The sequence below is a fragment of the Podarcis tiliguerta genome (assembly GCF_965153285.1).
Source record: "Podarcis tiliguerta genome assembly, chromosome: 4".
NCBI classification, from domain to species: domain Eukaryota; kingdom Metazoa; phylum Chordata; class Lepidosauria; order Squamata; family Lacertidae; genus Podarcis; species Podarcis tiliguerta.
Window position 1 is genome coordinate 71,227,814 of NC_139537.1, and position 17,183 is coordinate 71,244,996.

The following is a 17,183-nucleotide window of genomic DNA, read 5'->3' on the forward strand; positions in this document are numbered from 1 at the left end:
GGCTTGCAGCCTGAAACCATGCCAACAAATGAGGCTTAATCCATCCTTGTGTTTCTTTTGCTCTGCTTATTGCGAACATCTAAACCCAAGGTTAACACAAAGGAGATGAACTTGCAATGTGTATCTCCAAATGATTTGTGCAAGAGCTGCTTTGAGCATCATGTGGAAATGCCCCTCTTTCGGGAATACGTGATCAGCACATTGAAGTATCTGTTACAGTGGTACCTTGGGTTACAGACGCTTTAGGTTACAGACGCTTCAGGTTACAGACTCCGCTAACCCAGAAATAGTACCTCAGGTTAAGAACTTTGCTTCAGGATGAGAATAGAAATCGCACGGCGGCAGTGTGCTTGCATTGGGAGGCCCCATTAGCTAAAGTGTACCTCAGGTTAACAACAGTTTCAGGTTAAGAATGGACCTCCAGAACGAATTAAGTTCTTAACCCGAGGTACCACTGTACTGAAGGATCTCCTCAGCATGAAGGTGGGGAACTAAATGTGTGAGTGGCCTACTGAAAAACAAAAGGGCTCTGTGAAACTAACCTGTGGAGAAGAAAGTGTTCTCCCTGTATGCCCTGTGAGTCAACACCAGCATGAAGAATAGAACTGAAAAGGCTTATATTTAAGGCACCGCATTGGAGACCCTCCAAATGTCCCTCTTTTCCAGGGATGTCCCTGCTTTAGAGAAGCCATTCCAGTTTCTGATCTGATCCCGGAATGTCCCAATTTTCCTTAAAGGTCAAGGGACCCCTGACCATTAGGTCCAGTCGTGGCCGACTCTGGGGTTGCAGTGCTCATCTCGCTTTATTGGCCGAGGGAGCCGGCGTACAGCTTCCAGGTCATGTGGACAGCATGACTAAGCCACTTCTGGCGAACCAGAGCAGCGCACGGAAACACCGTTTACCTTCCCGCCAGAGCGGTACCTATTTATCTACTTGCACTTATCTGACCCCCAAGCTGCTGGAAGGCAATCCTGTATGAGGAATTAAAAAAAAAAAAGTTTAATGTTTTATTATGTTTTTCTATATGTTTGGAAGCTGCCGAGAGTGGCTGGGGCAACCCAGTAAGGTGTGTGGGGTATAAATAGCAAAATTATCATTATGAATTGGGATATCCCTATTTTCATCGGAGAAATGTTGGCGGGCATGTCATTGGCTGGAGCCAGATCCTGATCTAAGTCAAGTTCGAGCCTAGCCTAGCCTAATCGGCTGAATACTCTGTACTTTGCAGCGCAGAAGTTTCTGAGTAACCTGACCTGCCACTTGTGCTCACAGGGAGGAACATGCACATAATCAGCATAATTGCATTGTTCACGGTTGAACTGCAGACAACTTGTTTACAAGGCATTGGAATTGACATTCCCGCCTGCCAATGTACTTGGCACTCTTCCATACCTGCACTACACCCGCCCCACCACCCAGAAATCCCAGTTGACCCACTTGACCTGTGCAAGCCATGTACGGTACGTGCTATGAAGCTTCAGCCATCCGTCTAGGAAGCACTTTGCGAGCGCTGAGAGCAATGAATTAACTCGACCTAGCAGCTTACAGTGCAAAACAGAGGTCTCGGAGATCAGCCCTTACCCAAATCAGGTGCTCAGCTCTAAGTGAGAATTTGTGTCCTCTACCATGGAAGGCTCTTCATTCGTCTCCCGCCAAGAGTTTGTTTTCTTTCCTTATGTACGATGCCTCTCGCTGGGCTGTGCAAGGGCAGATCAGCATGGCCAGGTTTATAGGCTGGAATTGCTTTTAGTATGGAATTATGTTCCCCTGTTAAACTAATAAAGTGCAGTGTTTGAGAGGCCCCGCTTCACAACAAAGAGCCAGATTGAAAACAGCTGGGGAGTTCAAGCTGGAGTTCACAAACTTTACAAACCAATTTCCCTTGGAGATTTTTAAGGCTCAAGGCAGCTATTGCATTCCAATGAGCTTCAATCATTCCTAGCTGCCTGGAAAACAGGTACAAGAGCTGAACTGGACTCAAACCTGAAACCCTACACAAATCCCTAGTGGAGTCCCTAAGGTGGTTGGATGGTATCTTGTATGCCCCCTTCCAGCAACTCCTGCAGCCAAGCTGGTGCCAAATGTATTGCTGTCCTTTCCTTTGGACCACATCAGAAAGGCCAAGATGGGGGTTCTGTGATCTGGGCAGCCCAGGACCTCCATACACTCTGCCCAGGCTTGCACCCCGGAGAGCTCTGCAAACATGCACAGAAAGTGCCAACAGAGAGTTTCAAAACTGTTAGGTTAAACCAAAGACCTCGCTTTGCCCTCTCAGTTATGTTCCATAACAAATATAAAGCATGACACCAAAAGTAGGAACTTCTTGGTTTCATCTGCTCCTATAAATGACTCCCTTAGAGATCTTAAGCCTTTTAAACAGTTCTGTTTTGATTGCTGTATCGCTCCGACAAGGACATGGCTGGGCTTGTTCAACAGAGCCCACTAACCTACCCAAAAGCAACTGGCCCTTTGCCTTGTGTCTAATAACAACACACCAACATGTATGATTACTGGAAAGGAACATGCACGAGTCATGTTAGTGAAATTATTGTTAATGGCTACTGCTGTGAGGGAGCTTTTTATATGCATCTCTTTATCCTATTGCCATAGCTACTGAACAAATAAGTCACCAGAATGATGGGTGCCCATTTCACAGATGAAAAACTGGTGGTGCTCAGAGCTCCTCCTCCTTAAAAAAAAAAGCCCATGCAAAACTTTTACATGCATTGCAGAACAAATAAAACACAGATGAAAACCAAACAACCCTCCCCACAAAAAGTCCTCACTTTAAAAATAATAATTTTAAAATGGTAGAGGCAGGGAGTCAAGGCTGGTGCACAGGTGATGTCTGAGGGTGCCTGCTCACATTGGGGAGCATAGACCTAAGGCTGGGAGGGTATCAGACTAGGGTAGTGCAGTGAGCTAAGGGTAGAGATGCTTCAGTATTTGGGAGAGGAGAGAGGGGTGGAGGTGGGAATGAGTTATACTTTTCCTTCCTTACTCTGTCTTAGGGAGGTGGGTTCTTGGTGTCAGTGCGAACCCATAAAGGAGAGGCAGAAAAAGGAGTTCTTGTTGCCCGTGGCAATGCTTTATTGGCACAGGGTCCGTAGGAAAGCACAAGAGATGGCCACCCAAAGCCATTCTGAGTTACATTCTGTTCAAATGATATTTGAAAGTGTTGTACGATGTCGCATCAGCAAATGTCTGCATCATCTCCTTTGACTCTCGCTAGCATTCATCAGCTCCATTCACCCACCCGCTTTACAGGTGCCACAAACCCCAGCTGGAAAGTGTACCAGTCAACTGGTACCCATTCAACGACTGGCATTCAAATTGGTGCCTGAAGGTTTGAGCAACCCTCTGGAGCAGAGTGGCGGGGTGGGAGCTGCAGGACAAGTGATGAGCTGCCAAAGATGATCACTTTCCATCAGCAAAGTGGCACCAATTGGATGCAATCTGCTGCACAAAAGTTACTGGGCAGGGGGAACTGTCCTGTCAAAGCACACCCAGCAATCCCATTCAGTGGTTTGTGTGAACCACTGGACAGCACCATCTTTTTGCATTTTGATACATTTTTTATGAATGCAAAATTGCAACTTATTGATACTATTAAATGCTATTTATTTATTTGCTGTTGTTTATTGTTTATTTGTTGAATACCCACCTTTTCAAGGAAGCCCGGGGGAGCGAACTGATCCACAATTTAAAAACAAAAACAAATGTTCAGAAACATCTAAAACAGTTAAAACATTCCAAGAGCAATTACAGTTTAAAATATCTAAAAGCAGTTATAGCAGGCACCCCCAACCTTCGGCCCTCCAGATGTTTTGGACTACAGTTCCCATCATCCCTGACCATTGGTCCTGTTAGCTAGGGATCATGGGAGTTGTAGGCCAAAACATCTGGAGGGCCGCGAGTTATAGTTTTAAAAACATTCTTCCATCCTTGCAACTGATCTTGCAACTGCCGGGAACAGTGTTATTCAGCCACCAAATGCCCGGATAAACAAGGTTGTCAAATTCCCTCTGAAAGTGAATAATGGCAGAGACAGGGGTGTACCTCACTAGGGAGGACTTTCCAAAACCAGGGAACCACCACTGAAGAGGCCCTGTCACAGATCAATGCCAATGGGGCAGCCCATAAATGACTGTTTTCTCTAAGCCAATTCTCTAATGCTGATTCAAGAGGCAACAGAAAGTGAGTATAGGATGGAACACACAGAGATAACACAACCTTTGACAGCCATCCATTTGAGAAATAGTGTGAATGAATTGATTTTTAAAATGTATGTCCTCCTTATCCTTAGCAAGAAGCTCAATCACTGCACTACCTCCGCCCTTAAATACAATTGCAGAATCTTTTGTATAGAATGAGGTTATTTCCTGAACGTTTCTTTGCTGACGTCCAATTTTTAACATTCAGAAAAAGTATATTATTAACAAATATTTTTTTTAAAAAAATGTTACCTTAAGAAGTATATTTCTGGGTTATAACCTTTTCATCACAGCTGTAACTTATACGGAGTGATTTGTACATAAAAAGACACCTTGTCCTTTTGCTAAAAAGAAAGGAAGCTTTAAGATCAGAATCATTTGCTAAACCCTCAGCCGTTTTGTACACAGTCGCAAGCGGTTGGCTTGCTGACTCCCTTTGCAGAAACAATGTCAGCGCAACCTTTCTGAGTTACGGTATAATATAATCCCAGTGGCACAGCTTCACTTTTACCCTGACTCATATTATTGCAAGCTCAGCGATTCTGTCTATAATTGCAAGGCTCTCAGGCAACTGTACAACTGTTCACTGAGCAAAAAAAAACTGACCTGGGGCCACAATTTGCATCGTTGCCATGTTTATTCTCTTAACCACATCCAAAACGGCTTTCATGAGGTCAGCTGTATCATTCAAGGCCAGCCTGCGGCCACTATTATGAAGGCGGCAGATGCACAGCAGTGAGACGGAATTTTCACCTGCATTTGGCACCAGCTGGAATCTTGTTGACAAACTACGCTTGGTGGAAGACTCCAGTCTCTCCTGATACCCAAACATCTGAAAAGCAACAGAAAGATGGTGTGATTTGTAGAAGAGTGGTAGGTGGGGAAGAAGTATTTACAACACTTCTCCCACTCTGTGGGCCCCTCCAGACTCATGGGTTGTTGTTGTTTTTCTGCATGGGTATTCTGCAGCATGCAATAATAGTGTATTAGTGGTGAATTCATATTGCACACAAAAGGGACGCGGGTGGCGCTGTGGGTTAAACCACAGAGCCTAGGACTTGCCGATCAGAAGGTCAGCAGCTCGAATCCCCGCAACGGGGTGAGCTCCCGTTGCTCAGTCCCTGCTCCTGCCAACCTAGTAGTTCGAAAGCACGTCAAAGTGCAGGTAGATAAATAGGTACCGCTCTGGCGGGAAGGTAAACGGCATTTCCGTGCACTGCTCTGGGTTGCCAGAAGCGGCTTAGGCATGCTGGCCACATGACCTGGAAGCTGTACGCTGGCTCCCTTGGCCGATAAAGCGAGATGAGCACCGCAACCCCAGAGTTGGCCATGACTGGACCTAATGGTCAGGGGTCCCTGTACCTTTACATACTGCACACAGCATTCTGCTTTATTTGCTGGTCTGCAATGCTTCCCCAATATTATTGAGTTATTAATATGCATCCGGAAGGGCAATCTTATACTACAGTGCAATGAAAAACTGGGAAAAAGTAAACTGGAAGGTTTATGGTACAAGAAGGATTTCAGCAGGAGTTATACGGCATGCACTGATTGGAAATGCAGCAGGGTGTCTGCCCCAAAACTTTTGCAGTTGCCAACAGTATTGAGAGCATAGAAGCGCCCTGATATTGTTCTCATCCTTTTGTGCTGCATTCCTAGGCACAGCCTGGAAAGCCTTGGGTGAGAGTTGTCTGCTTGAAGCAGGGTTGCAACCCAGCTGAAATTTAGCTCCTGCTTGACAGATGGTGATGAAGAGCTGGGGACAGTGCATTACAAAGAATTACTGGAGGAGAAAATTACTTCCAGTTCAAGAAGATTGGTCTAATAGCCGGTTTGTTTCTAAAGATATAATTATAATAGTGGGAGCTTTCTGAGTGAGTGGTTACCAAGGCACTAACCAACAGAAAAAGTGGTTGTATCCAGGAAACAGCACTGGCTGGCGAAGAATCACCCAGATAACTGTTCAGGTTTTCCTCTGGAAATGCTTGTTTAATCTATAAAACTGTTTCTATTTTGGGATGGGGTTCAGACACATGTTGGCAAATTCAGGTTGCACAGTTAAAGATGATTTTGAGGAACAGACCACCCACCAACAGAGGAAGGAATCCTGGAAAGTTATTCTAACTGAGCTGGCATAACAAAGGAATGTTCTCCACCTGTGTGAGAATCTTGGGAAGGGAAATGTTGGGAAAGTTTCATTTTCAACTTTCTGCATGGGATTCGATTGTGCGGTGGTACAAAGGCAGCAGTTTCTGCTGAACGCTGCATTTCTCAGGATTATTTTGTGAAGGGCTGCATGCCAGTGGTGGGTGGGGACAGAGTCGATGATGGGGCAGAGCCAGAGACGGAAATGTTCTACATGAGAGATGAAAGAATGGGGCAACTTCAGAAGACACTAGGACCAACCTTAAATGAGGCCCCCATGTAGCACATTGCCTACCTCTACTCGAAGCAGTGCCGGATTTATGTATAGGCTAAATAGGCTGAAGCCTAGGGCCTCTAAATCTAGGGGGCCTCGCCAACCTGCCCGCTCCCCAGCAGGCAGTCTCCCCTCTCTCAAAATTCCCAGTGCCCAAAATTCCCAAGACTCCCCAGTGCCGCAGTCTCCCCTCTCCCAAAATTGTAAACGCAAGATTTCATGCAAGGGCAGGGCAACTCAGGCCCAGCAACTATGAGACTCAGGGCTAGCCAGTGGGGCGCAACTTGAATTTTTTTTGTAGGGCACCAGTTCACAGCCAAAGTCTGCAAAATCTTATAGATATAAATAAAATCCATCTAGATTGCCCTGGTGTGGGGAGCCCCTTAGGAGCAGCAAGCAGGGCCCAATTTAGCTAAATTGCTCCAACTGCCTTAAGGTCAGCCCTGATGAGACTGTGCAGGGGTTGGACTGACAAGCCCTGCACCTTCTAGGTCCCTGGTGTCACTATTCAGAGTACAGACTCAAGGACTTGTTATGGAAATAAAGGAGAGGGGCACTTATTGGAAATCAATTTTGTCACCTCTTCTCCCCCCCCCCCACAAACCCTGAGAAAAATGAGCCCAGACATCTTTTATTCACAGTCACATAAGCACTACACTGCAGCATGGCCATAAACCTGTACATTCAACCACTGAAATATACACCCAATATGTAGCAATGGAGATTTATGTTACTGCTTTATGAATGAACACTGTGTTTTATGAATGGACTCTGTATTTTGTGAATTACCTAAGAGCCATCAATAGGGAGCTCTAGAATCTGTCAGCTAACCAATTGGGTACTACCAAACAGCGATCCCTATTGCTGAAAGCAGGTAACCAGCATGGAATGCTTCAGCTCAGCCTTTGCACTGTTTACTAAACACCCCCTGCTGTGCAGATAATGGAGAAAGCTCGTAAATTGTATACCTTCTGGCATCCTGGCCAACTCTATTACACTAGTGTAAACCCTGGTGCACCAGAAGCCCAGAATAGCAGCAAATAAAATCCGCTCATATGTCAGCGACTGATAAGACTTGTCAACCAGTTCTTCTAAAGTCTTCCTAAATTATAAAGCTCCAAAATACAGACCAACAGAGAGCAGGTCTGGGAAGAGTGATGCATCCAATGGGCACCACCAGTGAAAAGGCCCTGCTCCATGTAGCTCCTGCCCTGTCATTAGATAGGGTGCCCACTTGCCCTCCTTCTTGACCTGGAATGCTCTCTATTGGAGTCTCCAGGTTCAGTACAAAGACCATAAGAAGGGAAAGCAGGGACATTGATGTTTCCAACAGCTGTTAAGCAAGCAAGCACACAGGTCACCTTTGTCACATTCCTGGCCAGGCCTGCACCCAGTCTTGTTTTTGTACAATCTTGTTTGTCCTCAGTAACCAAAATTATGTTATCAATATATACAAGCAGAAAAGTTGTTTTCCTTCATTTTCAAGGAATTGTACAAAACAAAGTGGCACTAATAAAGAAAAGTTCCAGGCTGGCAACAGAAAGCAAACTAAAAATGCTTTTGCAGATCATCAAAACTATCCAGCAATATCAAGTTATAGGAAAACTGGTGCTATTAACAGTAATCCTTCTAGTTAGTTAATTGCAAGTGTGTTACAGGTAGAAATGCTGTTTGTAATGAAGTGAGAGCAGTAGTTTACTTGCTCAAATTAACAAATAAGAAAGTTTTGAGAATTTAAATTCTAGATTAAAATTGATTACTTAATTGAGAAAGGGATTGTAACAAACACACTGGGGCCTAATTTGAATGGTAGAGTGCCTGGTATCTGGTGGGCAATCTCATCCTTTATTTCCACACTGTGGCTGCAGACCAAAGCACTCATCAGGAGAGCTATGAGATTCAGTTGAGGGTCAGATGCCTTGTCAATCTCAGCAGGTATATAACAGGAAGACCTGGCCTGCCCAGGTTTATAAAGTTCAAAGTTATTGCCAAAACGAAACCAAAAAAAAACAAAAAAAACCCAGTGTTAATTTTATGCATTTTTTAAAATCACCAAGGTATTTAACAATAATATCTTATGTCCTTTAGAGGGGAAACTGTGAATTTCAGAATTTCAAATACCCATCATCATCCTTGGCTTCACTCAATTTTGTTTATAACACTCTTCCATTTTCTTCTAGTTGTGAGGGTGGGGAGGCTTCTCACAAGTGGAGTAGCCTAGGGCCTCTCTTCATCTAAATGCAGCCCTGACTCTAAGGGGGTGGCCCCCCTGCAACTGAAAGGGTTTTATAGCTCCCAAGCCATAATTGCTGTCCCCAGTCACAAAAGAATACCTATTGTTTTAGAATCTCTTCAGCTTACATTTGGGGCAATATTGTCATCAGCGCTACAGGTAATGTTAGGGACGTGGGTGGGGCTGTGGTCTAAACCACTGAGCCTCTTGGGCTTGCCGATCGGAAGGTCAGCAGTTCAAAACCACTTGATGGTGGTGAGCTCCTGTTGCTTTGTTCTAGCTCCTGCCAACCTGGCAGTTTGAAAGCATGCCAGTGCTTGTAAATAAATAGGTACCACTATGGCAGGAAGGTAAATGGCTTTTCCATGCACTCTGGCTTCCATCATGGTGTCCTGTTGCACCAGAAGCAGTTAAGTCATGCTGGCCACATGATCCGGAAATCTGTCTGTGAACAAACGTCGGCTCCTTTGGCCTGAAAGCGAGATGAGTGCCACAACCCCATAGTCGCCTTTGACTGGACTTAACCATTCAGGGGTCCTTTACCTTTCTTACCTTAGATACTTTTTAAATGACTATTCCTGTTAAATACAGCAGGAACAGCTCACAACCAGCTAATACAAATGCCATCCTGGAGTTCCCTTTCTCCATTTAACGGCTTCAATAAATAACAGCTCTCTGAATGCCTTGTAAAGTTTAGGTACTGCAAGTCATCCACCAGGTCATATGAGGACACAAGCCTATGGATTTTCCTCTGGTTTGTTTTCAAAGGTGACCTTACACAGGCCATTCCTTTCACTATACATCTTGCTGGCACTAAAACCCATATTTAACCTGACAGAATGTGACAAGATGATGATTGCCAACTAACCCACGGCTGCAATTCTACCCACATCTACTTGGGAGGAAGACCTGTGGAGCTCCATGGGATATGCTTCTAAGTAACAATAGTTAGGACAGAACTATCAGCAAGAGATAAACTACGAGCTCAGTAGTAAACAAACCTGGGGGATAAAAATGAATGCTTAAATATCAACATCAGTCTATCTTTTTCCATTTATACTTTTAACATGCATAATATTATTATTAGCATTCAAACCATAATAATAAGATTCTCCTAGCCACCATCCAGGGACGCGGGTGGCGCTGTGGTCTAAACCACAGAGCCTAGGGCTTGCGGATCAGAAGATCAGCAGTTCGAGTCCCCACAACGGGGTGAGCTCCCGTTGCTCGGTCCCTGCTCCAGCCCACCTAGCAGTTCGAAAGCATGTCAAAGTGCAAGTAGATAAATAGGTACCGCTCCGGCAGGAAGGTAAACGGCATTTCCGGGTGCTGCTCTGGTTCGCCATGTGCTGCTGGTCACATGACCTGGAAGCTGTATGCCGGCTCCCTCGGCCAATAAAGCGAGATGAGCACCGCAACCCCAGAGTCGGCCACGACTGGACCTAATGGTCTGGGGTCCCTTTACCTTTAGCCACCATCTACTGTGTGTCAGGAACCTGCCCACGTTCTGTGATAAGTTTTATATATAAGCTAAGCCTTCCAGAAAGCCCTTGCTAAGCTCCCCTCTGCGTGCATATCAAGGTGACACCATATGAAGAGCCTTACATAATGTCTTCCTAGAAATACTGTATTTCCTTTTTTCTGCAAAAGCCCTGTAACGTCCTCCTCTGCCGCAGTAATCTATATGATGCCGATTTCAAACTATGATGCAGTGCTCCACCAAAGCTTGAAACAGCACGAGCCACTTAATTTCTTCCAGGAATAAATGGGTAAGAGACATCGCTATATTAAGTGTTGGTCAGAACCCAAAACGTGTTGAATGAAAGTCCACATTCATGTGTCAAGTTAGTCGTCTGAGGTAAATGTTGTGAACGGCCAAAAGGTAAAGCTGCCCTGAGCAGTGTTGACACAGCTAGAAACTCAGATATATAAGCTAGACACCAAATGGCTCCTTGAACCAGGATTACTGTGGCCAAAATTGAATGCCTAGTTGCCATTTTGGGGCCACATGGCTCGAAAGTTGTATTTTTCAATACAACTTTTCAGTTCCTGAAATTCGTTCTGATTGTGCAGAAAAAATATAACGGACAGAGTTCCATAGGTTGTATTGCTAGTGTGTGAAAACAGTCAAGATCCAAGGATCCCTAGGCATGCACCTCTAGATGGTGGAGACGTCAGGCGCCATCTTAGTGCCCGTGCATCTTCACTTTGTCACAAGCCAAGTGCAAAATGTGCCTGGTGCACAGCAAATTTTGAAAGCTGGTGGAGGCTGACCCATAGGGCAAATGGGGCACTATGCCATCAGCCTTAGCCCTGCCCTAGCTCAGCCTTTCGTTGACAGCATTGGGTCTCCCTGCCTTGGAATCTACCAGCCCCGAAGAGCACCAGGCACCACTGGGACACAAGGACCTCCAACATAAATGTCAGCATTCACTGACCTGCATGTCTAAAACTTGGGAAGGAGAGTGATAGATTAATATATGCACACTTCTTGGAGATTATGTTGTGCATCAATATATGCACGCTTCTTGGAGATTATCTTATTGCATTCTTCATGTTGTTTTGAGCCGCTTTGAGCATGGCTGCACCATGGGGAGAGAGAGTACAAATAACGGTGGCCACACTCTTGTATGAATGTCAACATTTCTGAACGTCCGGGGTGATTTTATTGATCCGGCGAATTTCATTTCTTCCCCTCCCTGGCTCTCCACTGCCAGGTCCCTCACCTCACCTCGCCTGCCTCCGCCCCGCGGCACGGAGCTGCCCTGCCGCTCAAAACCAGACGAGAAACCTGGGCATGGCAAGGACAAGGCCACGCGGTGGCGAAGCCGATGCCTCTCGTGACATGGCCGCTGGCGGGGAAGGCCCCTCCCCTCCCCCGCCTCCCTCTTTCTATGGTCCGGGGTCCTTCCAGAGCGGCCGAGCACGCCAGAGAAACACAGACACAGAGAGACAGAGCGCCTAGCAGCGCTGCCCCGCGCGCGGTGCATGCTGGGCCACCCCTCCCTCCCCGCCAGTCCTCCGAAGCTGCGCCGCGCTTGACACCCGTGCCTCTGGTCTTTTCTTTTCCCCCCTTCTTCTTTCCCCACTCCTCCTCCCTGCCCCCGCCCGGCCGCTCTCTCTCTCTCTCTCTCTCGTAATTCCCTCCCTCCCAACATGGTGGTGCTGGGCTCCGGGTGACCCCGAGCGGGGGGAGAGGGCGGAGGCGCAGCGCGGAGGCCCCTGTTCAGCCATCGCCGGCCATCTCGACAGCCGCGCGCACGCCTAGAGCGCCTAGGCGGCCTTCCCCTTTTCCCACTCAGCTCTCAGGCAGGCCTAGCCGGGCCGGGCCGGGCCTAGCGCCTTCCCCTTCCTTCACAGCCCTCAGTGGCGGCGGCGGCGGCTGCTACCACCACCACCCTGCGCGCTCCGGCACAGCGGCCTAGGCTAGGCGGCGGAGGCCAGAAGGCGACGCGGAAGAGGAGGGGCGGCAGCGGCGCGTCTCGCTGTCAGGGGGCAGCCCGGCCTGCTTGCAAGCGGCGCCTGCTGGGCCCAAGGCGGGAAGCGGCAGCGCCAGGTGAGTATCGGGGAGGAGGAAGGGCGGCCTCTCCCCGCTCCGGGCACTTGGTTCCCCTTCACAGCCCCCCGGGTGGGGGGGGGGGGTCCTGGGATTGAGGAGGCCGCCCCTTCCCTTCCCCGGCCGCACTTTTCGCCCTTGTGCGGGGAAGCGAGGGAGGAGAGGCGGGCGGGGAAGCGCCGTTCACAGCTTCTCCAAGGGCTGGTTCTCTCTGTTTTTATTTTTTGCCCAGGTGTGTTTTTTCTGCAATAGTGTGAGGAGAGGCAGCGGGTTTTTTTTAGGGGGGAGCGCTAAAGTACCGGGTGCTCCGTGTTTGCAGCCCCCGGGCGCGCGTATCGGGAGCCGGGCCTGGCTGCGCATCGTAAGTGCCGCCGCCGCCGCTCGCCCGCCCGCCCCAGATAAAACATGCTTATCAAGGCCTTAAGACGGGAAAGTTGCCTCCTCGAGTGGGGCCAAAGGTCTGATAAGCCCGCAGCCTTGTTTTCCCAGCAGTGGACTCTGCTATTATTTTATATTACATACATATATTAATATATGATATTATATAGGTGGGATGTGTGTTATTCCGTTGCTGCTGCTGGCCTGATCTAACCTGCTTTTTCCTTTGTTCATCCTCCTGCGAGCAGGCTTCCGTCAAACGTTTGCATGCAACATTTATCCCTAAGAGTTAGGAGCGGGACTCCCGGTCCACGTGGGTAGCATGTCTGTTGGCTCTTCTGGTTGTGTGTAGTTGCCATCGAACTGAATTTTGTGGCGGCTGTTGTGTAGCTTGACGGTTTCAGAGTAGAATTAGAAATCAGAAATTTGCACACTTTCCCCACAAGGTTTTGTTTCGTTTTTTAAATTGGGTGACTAGAAGGCACATTTCTGTCCCTTAGTTTAATCGGATAATTGATGCTGTCCGTTTCGCCTCTTCGGGTGCCTAAACTGAAATTGGTGTAAAACATTGTAGCTGTTCCTCATGTAGCATTATAAACAACTATTCCATAACAAATGTTTACATTTAACTATGTTCTTTAAAGAAATTGCAAACTCTAGATAGATTTGTTTGGATTCAGATTTGGGCTTCTGCAGTGGCAGTTCTGTTACTTCTGAAAATTTCTCAGCTAGAAAGTAGGACCTTAGCTCAGGTATATATATGCAATAATAATAATAATAAATTTTATTTATATCCCGCCCTCCCCAGGCGAAGCCGGGCTCAGGGCGGCTAACAACAATCAAATAATCCAACATTCTAAAAACATTTCATTATAAAAATTAATTAAAATCAAATTAATGGCAACCGTTAAGCCAAATTCTGTGCAGGTTGCCAGAGGAGGGAGTCAGGCTGGGCACTGACCAAAGGCCTGGTGGAACAACTCTGTCTTGCAGAGTTGTCTTACTGACCATATATACTGCAAGGCAGTATATATGGTCAGTAAAGGGACTTATTTTCCATTTTCTGTAAAAATGATGATCAGAAGTAAGAGGATGACTGACTTTTAAAATACATCTCTTCTAAAGATGTGGAAAATGTGAACACAATTTTAGAGCATGTTCAAGCATCGCAAAATCAACCTCAGGTTAACTCTAGCACCACTTTGCTGCTGTGTGCTAGACGAGTGGCTGGGAGCCTCCAGTCCATGGATCTGATAGGCCCACTGAGCCTCAAAATGTTGGCCCACCAGGCTATTTTTGGTGAGCCACATCCACCTTTCCCATGTCTGACTCTTCTTTCTTTCCCATGTCTGACAGATTCTTTCTTTGCAGTTCTTGCCACAACTACTTCTTCCTTTGCAGCTGTAGCTTGAATTCAGTCTGATGCAGGAAGAATTGGGAGCACAAGAGTGTGCACCATTTTCTCCTTTGCTGCTGTGGATTGAAGGTACAATCACCTGACACCATATGACAGCTGACTGACAGGTGGGCAGTCCCGCCCACTTGTCAAAGTGGCTCATGAAGGGCTGGATATGTATGCATCCAGCTGTCTGATCCAGTTGCATGCCCCTGTACTAGTTTTTTAAAGTCCAAATGCACTTAGTAAAACTCTACAAGTTAGGTTGAGGAACAAGTCTGACAGGGAAATAAACCCATACTAGATATTTATTTGACTGAAGGAAGTAGAAAAAGTACACCAAGCTGGTGCTAGTGATGTCTGTAAGATATTATAGTTAACTTAAAGCTAAAGAAATTTTCTTCTCACAGTTTTTATACCATGAATGTGTCACAGGTGTGGATTTTAGTGGCAGTGTTTGCTGAATCTGATGACTGCAACCCCTAAACATAGTCCAGGATTTTTGATTAAGGGACGGAAATTCTTACAGCCAGATCTATGCCACTTCTTTTCCTTCAGCTGTTTCAGTGTAGGCATGCCAATCTCAACTATTGAGATATTCTTGGGAGGTTGAGGGTGACAAATGTTCACTCTTTGTTACTTCTGGTTACTTCTGAGTTTTGGTGGTTGTGCATGCACAGAAGCGCCAAATCGCACCCCGCATGTGCTCAGACGCGCTGCTGCGGGTTGCGAACGTGCATCCCGCACGGATCACGTTCGCAACCTGAGCGTCCACTGTATTCTTCACTAAGGATAGAATCTCCACTACCATCATTGGATGTTGTAATTTAGCTTGTATGACCCCTCCATTGCAGCAAAAAGGATTACAGTGGTGCCTCGCAAGACGAAATTAATTCGTTCTGCGAGTTTTTTCGTCTTGTAAATTTTTTGTCTTGCGAAGCACGGGTTCCCATAGGAAATGTATTGACGGTTTCCCATAGGAATGCATTGACAGTTTTAAGAAAAAGGCGCAAGACGTTTTCGTCTTGCGAAGCAAGCCCATAGGGAAATTCGTCTTGCGAAGCAACTCAAAAAACAAAAAACTCTTTCGTCTTGCGAGTTTTTCGTCTTGTGAGGCATTCGTCTTGCGAGGTACCACTGTAACTGTATGATCAGGAGGGGTTCTGAAGTAGGAGGGAGTTTAAGCCTGGTCCATAGTCCATTTGGTGACCAGTTTTCATCTTGTATGTATTTCCCTGATTCTGGCAGACTTCAAAATAGTAATACCCAAGTGGGACCTTAAAGCAGAGAACACTTGCTAAAGTGAAAGCAGTTTTTTCCAGCAAAGGAGATATGTGTGCATAAGTGGATGCAAGTACTTGTTGAAAGTATAAAATGCATGGGATATGTATTCTGATTCAGGGGTCGCTACTACATGCGACACAAGCAACTAGAGCTGGATTGGGGATATAATATTATCTTCACAATTCAAAATACTTAAGGCAATATATATTATATTTGTGGGCGTTATTCTAAGCACAGCAACTATAAAGGAAATGGTTCTATAGTCTGATATCCACATGTTAGAAAAAAAATCTAGTGCAACTAGTTCCTTTGCTGTGAAAGATCCCTAAATGCCTTTTCAGATGCCTTTGTTGTAAGGCTTTTCTCCATTCCCATCATATCTCTCCCCTCCTTTTTATTGTTGGCTCATCATCCCTGGCTTGCTGGAGCTGATGGGAGCTTAAGTTAAGCAACAACCTGAGAGCTAAATGTTCCCGACTCTTGATATACAAGATAGAGCCATACATGAGCATGAGATGATCAGTGATTTGAAGTGGGGAGCCTCTGTGAATAGAGGATGCCTGCTGCTTTAGATCATCATGCTCTCACACATGTAGGGTCCCAAACTGTTTACAAACGATATACACACCCCCTTCTTGTGTGTGCTTTTACATATTAGGCAATCAAAACACCTGAAAAGGGTTTATCACAGTCAAATTCTGTTAAACTTTCCTGACTGTGGCTGTGATCGCATATAACACTAAAACAAGCCACACATTTTCTAGCAGATGAGCAAACAAGCCATGGCTTCTTTCTTCATAACTTGGTTTGTTTTCCAGCTGCTCTTGCCTCTTGCCTTTGTAGCTTGGAAAGCAGCTAGTTACGACAGCCAAACAAATCATGGTTAAGCAACTCTGTTGGCCTTTGAGAGGATGACAAACCATAGTTAAAACAAGTCATAGTTTGCTGGGCTGGTTTCATATATTAAAACAAAACCACAGTTAGAGTAAACAAACAATGGTGTAGCATTATGTGCAAACTAGGCTGTTACTGGAAGCTGCAGAAACATAAAGGCTTGGTTTTGTTTTTGTATAGGAAAATTGAGATTGGTACAAAATGTTAGACAATTTCTGAACTCCTGTGTTTCCTTAATAAGTTTGTGTGGCATAGGGTTTATTTGTTTTCTCTGCTTGTTTTTTTTAAAAAAACATAGTTGGATTTTAACTTTATTTTCAGGGGTAAAGTATCCAGTATGCCATTTTTATTTAGAAAAGTTTATCTGGTTTTATCTTAGATGCAAAGCAGTTTAGAGTAAATATGCAGAATAATGCAAATAATATTTCTGTTGTAAATTAAGTTCTTCAGTCTCCTCCTGGTGTTTTGTGTATCTACGTGCAGTTTTGCCCACGAATGTGCTGTCTGCTTCATTTGCTGATGTTTGAGTGTTCTAGAGAAACTCCATTAGGCAGTTACCCACTAGAATGAATGTTCTGCTTATAGGAACATAATCCATGCGAACATAATCCATGCGGGAGGCACGTTCGCAACCCGCAGCGCCGTGTCTGCGCACATGCGGGTTGCGATTCAGCGCTTCTGCGCAAAGCACGATTTAGTGTTTTTGCGCATGCGCGAGCGCCAAACCCCAGAAGTAGCCCGTTCCAGTACTTCTGGGTTTCGGTGCGTCTGTAACTCGAAAACGTGCAACCTGAAGCGTCTGTAACCC

General features: G+C 46.0%; 1 protein-coding gene across 6 annotated transcripts in view; it reads left to right on the top strand.

Moving 5' to 3' along the window:
• The first annotated feature begins 11,826 nt into the window (after positions 1–11,826).
• The window catches only part of UBE3A (ubiquitin protein ligase E3A), a 38,253-nt gene continuing 32,896 nt past the window's right edge, over positions 11,827–17,183 (top strand). For 2 of the 6 annotated variants that reach the window (XM_083437743.1, XM_083437745.1), the window contains exons 1-2: positions 11,871–12,423; positions 14,173–14,287. The gene's annotated coding sequence lies outside the window, so the exon portion shown is untranslated. Of the gene's footprint in view, positions 12,424–14,172; positions 14,288–17,183 lie in introns of all 6 variants that reach the window. The other 4 variants (XM_083437744.1, XM_083437747.1, XM_083437742.1 and 1 more) reach the window with 4 other exon arrangements.